The sequence below is a fragment of the Montipora capricornis genome, chromosome 6 (genome assembly GCF_036669925.1).
Source record: "Montipora capricornis isolate CH-2021 chromosome 6, ASM3666992v2, whole genome shotgun sequence".
Taxonomy (NCBI): domain Eukaryota; kingdom Metazoa; phylum Cnidaria; class Anthozoa; order Scleractinia; family Acroporidae; genus Montipora; species Montipora capricornis.
This window is the reverse complement of record NC_090888.1, coordinates 31,731,136-31,736,135: the sequence shown is the minus strand read 5'-3', so window position 1 is coordinate 31,736,135 and position 5,000 is coordinate 31,731,136.

Sequence of the window (5,000 nt, the reverse complement as noted above, 5' to 3'; positions counted from 1 at the left end):
CTTTCATAGCATAGTGATTTGTTTTCGGCCTCCCTATGATCCACCAACATAGCGTCACTAAGTTTGGTGAAACTGTTCCACATATAATTATAACTGTTCTGTGCCTGCCTCATACGGCCCTGAAAAAAGTAGTACAATGGTACTTGAGCGTAGGCCTTGGCAGAAAATTTAATCTTAGCCAAAAAGTTTAAAAGAAATTGTGGGGATACGGGATATTGGGGGTGGGGAAGGGGGATGAGGAGATACGGGATATTTTAAAAAATAGGAACGCATTGCGTAAGTGTGGTAGTGTAGTAACTTTACAGTGTTTTATTTCCATAACTGTAACTGAGCTGCGTTTTCTTTTTCAGGAGATTCAAGTTGTGATATGTAGCTCTAATAGTACGCGATACTGTTTTGGTATCGTAAGTAATTACAATTCCATAGTAGATGTCTTTGCTATATACCCCCTGAGAAGACATGTGGTTCAGTAAAATACTAAACCCAGAAAGACTGAAAAAAATAAAACGAAATCAAGCAACACGTTGATCATTTTCAACCACAAGCTTAATTAAGCGTGAACTCTGAAAGCTTTCCGAGACAACTGCGCACGATTTTTGCTTCATTAGCGCGCGCACATAAGCCCGTGGGCGTTCAAAATGTAAGAAATTTCCCTCAATCTAAGCCCGATAGCGAAATAAATGCTCCTTTTATCTCAAACGAGCACGGTGACCCCCGAGTTTTTTTTCAGGTATTTGCTAAGAACAGTCTAGTAAAGCACATATTTGAAGAAGAAAAGAAGTTTGATAGTAGAACATGATACTGGGTGTATTTTGGCCAAGGCGAGGAATTCAAGCTAACCATGGAACTGTCCCAAAAAGTGCACTATCCCCACAACAAGGCAATCAAAGACGGCGTGAAGGAAGCAATACTGCTTATGTGAATAAAAGAAGCTTTATTTTCAAAATAAAATTTTGTGTTTTTAAAGTAACCAAGACTTAATTAGGTATGCAGGTGATTCGTATTTTTAACGCGCAACCAGTAAAAATACCCCATTTTAAGAGCCTGCTGACGCGTAAACAAGCACGGTGACCCCATTTTTTTATTGCATTTTTTTAATGTTCATACACTGTATCATGAATGTTAATTATGCCAAGTTTCCAAAAAAGTTTGATAGTAGAACAATTTCAAGGAAATTACCTTACCTCTGTCCGGAGGGGTTAGTATCTGGATGGGAAACACCAAATATGCGATTTCCTGTCAAGAACATACGACCGAAATTTTTATTTTAACGCTGAAAAAGCTGAACTAAATAAATGTTGACGCAAAAGTAAATAAATATTGATATATAGTTTTTAAGAAGAGCAGAAGTAACTTTTTAAGTGTCGATCGTGAATAAAGATTTGCTGTCAGCAACAAAATTTGCGAGATGAAAACATAAATTTTGAGCCAAGAATATAACAATTACCATTTTGGGAGATTTTTGTCACGTTCAACTTTTCTATCGTATTTTGCTTGTACAAGACAAGTAAAATTGCAAAATCATAGTGACATCGATTTTAGCGGACGCCACTGATCAAGTTACCTTGCGTGTTGATACTAACAACTCACGAAACAAAGGATGGATCTGTGACAAAATGATGGGTTTTTGTTAGTTGGCCTTTTTCCTTTCAAGTTACAAAATTCGGCAAGATATATGTGATCACAAAGTAGTTTAAAGTCAAGACCCTTCAGATAGGGTTAGTACTCGGGATGAGGGATCTCTGCGAAGTCCCCGTAACGGCGGTAGCTAATTTTTGGTTAAAAATTGATTTTATTTTTTATTTTGTTTTGCAGTTGAAGGATATTTTCTTATTTTCTTCAAAATGGAAGATGAAATTAAAGATTTGTAAACGACCTTTCAGTAGAATTTTTCTTGTGATTTAATTACTTTTCTGTGAAAAATTTGCATAACCTCCGACAGAGAAAAACACCACGCACACAACAAATGTTATCGCATCTGCTGTGGGCGCATATTGAAACGCAAAGATATGACTGTACATCGGCAGGAAGCAGCCATCTCTCACTTCAATCTACAGCAGGGAGAAATCCAACGACTACGCCGGCTCATACATGAAAAGGTAAAACCATGAAGTTTAGTTTACATTGTCTCGCCGTTTGAAGGGGCAATTATTGTAACGTATTTCGTATTTTTGGGGGTTTTGAAATTTGACATCAATGTACTACTCTGAAAACCTCTTCACACGACAGCAATACTGCCACAACCCTCAAAGAGAGGAATGTTGCATCCTTCGTATGGACCTTGCTAAGCACATTTCATTGTAGTTAGCAGGTTCAGTTACCGTAACCCTAAAACCAATAATTCATCGCAGTGGGGATACTACGACACCACGCCATCAAGAATTCAAGAAAATACGACTAAATAATAAAAGCGCACCACTTAATGAAATTCTTATTTCGTATGTCTTTGTTTTTATCAGGATTGTGGTGATGCCTGAGTCAGAGCGTGAACAAAGTGTTCTGGATCTTGGCCATGCTACCCTGAAACTTGTTTTGTGGACTCTGATGTAAACAGAAACGAGCTTGACGATTTGACATATTCTTTCCGTCAAGCGGTTGACTGTATCAAAGCATATCAGCTACGAAGTTGCAGACAAGACGAGGCTAGAACTTCTATTCTGGATAAGCTCCATGAGAATTCTGTTCATATAACTCAGGATTGGGCCATGAAATTCCTCCCACAGAAGTATAGAGAGTCGCAATCAGATTGGTTCGCTAAGCGGGGAATTTCATGGCACATAGGTGTAGTGGTGCGGAAGGTCCAGGAGCATTTCCAACACCAGGCACTTAACCATATTGTTGAAAACGGTAAACAAGACAGTTTTACTGTCGTGCGGATCATAGAACACACTTTACGCACCCTGAAGAACGAGCATCCCAAGCTGACAACTGCTTCCGTCCGCCAATACAACGGTGGTTGTTACCATTCTGCGGAAATGTTGGCGAGCTGTGCCCAAAGAAAAGCCAAAACAGGAATTGCCGTACAAAGGGTCGACTTCAGTGATCCCCAGGGAGGAAAAGGATCTTATGATAGAAAAACTGCAACTGTCAAAGCCCATGTAAGGAGATATATCAACGGGGGTCATGATGTACTGAATGCTAATGACTTTATGAATGCCATCCTTTCTAATGGTGGAGTACCAAATGTTAGAGTGGTTGTTGTTCATGCCTCTACTACCGAAAAAAATACTCAAGTTCCAGTGAAGTGGGTTGGCATAAACAAGCAAGAGACACAGTAGCGACTCAGAGTTTCATGTTCTTGACACAATCTTCAGGCTACAATGATCTTAATTAATGCACATTACTCGGTATTTATAGAATTCCCTGAAGTGGAAGCTCATTACTTTACATTGCGCAGTAGGAACTTATTTCTGTGACGACATTTAGATATAAATTCAGTTCTTTTGTTTAGCAGGAACTTTGGGTCAGCTCTAACAATGGCGACTTTTTCAGATAGGCAAAGGTCACACTTTCTGGTGCCGCACTTGTAATAATAATAATAATAATATATATAAATTTATATAGCGCTTAAACTATAAAATATTCTAAAGCGCTTTACAATGAAAAAAGACAAGTAAATAATAAATACTATTTACAAAATATATAAACGTAATGCTTACGAACTAAAGTAAACTGATTCATAAGATGTGGATATAAAAACATCAAAAAATATGTACATATAGATACAAAATTATAAATATATAAAGTAAATCTAAATGCATAAAAGAAAAGAAAAAATATATATGTAAACTGAACAAAAAAGTTCATGACAATTATGCAATTAGGAGTCAATATGCAATTGTACGGTGATGCGAATGATGCGATGCTCCACTTGAGGATGAAATTGAAGTAATGACCTGAAATTGAAGTATTGACACCTGAAGTAATGAGCTTCCACTTTAGGGAATTCTATAAATACCGACTAATGCGCATTAATTAAGATCATTGTAGCCTGAAGATTGTGTCGAGAACATGAGACTCTGAGTCGCTACTGTCTCTTGCTTGTTTTATTTTACAGAATTTGCGCTCTACAAAAGTATTGAGCCCTCTTCCACGTCGCTGAACTCCTAATATTCAGGTATACAAATTTACTTTTCAGTTCCAGATTACTCACAGCCGCCAAGCTTTGAGTGCTTTATTTTCCCGGGGGACTTCTCAGAGGTATCTCAGGTGGTCGCTACAGAAAAACCTAGATCGCAAGAGACCGTGAAATAACACCCAGGTGAGGTGGAAGAGGACCAATGCCAGGACGCGCTATTCTCCTGTCCAAACGTGGGTTGTATAAAGGTGTACCAGCGTCACTGTTCTTTAGAAAATCACTTGTTATATGGGAAATGCGAGTTTCTGCCTGTTAGAGAGACTCTCATGGACAAAGCTAAAGTTCTCTACCATGATAAACTAGTGTGTGAGGCCAGTGCTCTGCCTTTTGTTAAAGGTGTGTCACACCTGTGCCCCACAACAACTGAGGTTCTTCCACAAGGGTGGGCTCTTAGATCCAGTAAGAAATCAACACGGTTTAGTGAAGCTCAGCGGTGCTATTTAGAAAGCAAATTTAAAGTTGGACAAAAAACAGGACTGAAACTTGATCCAGTGGATGTGGCGCGCGACATGCGCTATGCACAAAACCAGCTAGGGTCAAAAATGTTCACAGTGGATGAATTCTTGACCGTGCAGCAAATTTAGTCATATTTTTCAAGAAGAGCCTCCAAACTGCAGCACTCACATTCAAAGGACCCAGAGTCTCAACAAGACGAAGACGTTATGGCAGCTGAAGAGGAAATCGCGCACGAAAATGTGCGTACGATGGTCTTAGAAGAGGTGCCACTGAGACATCCAATTGTCTTTGACGTTTTAAATCTATGTGAGATGCATGGTTCAGGTAAACTGCGGCAGCTGAGTGTAGCCATGCTCTGTTCGATTTGTGAACATTTTGATATTGACGTGGGAAACATCAAAGGACG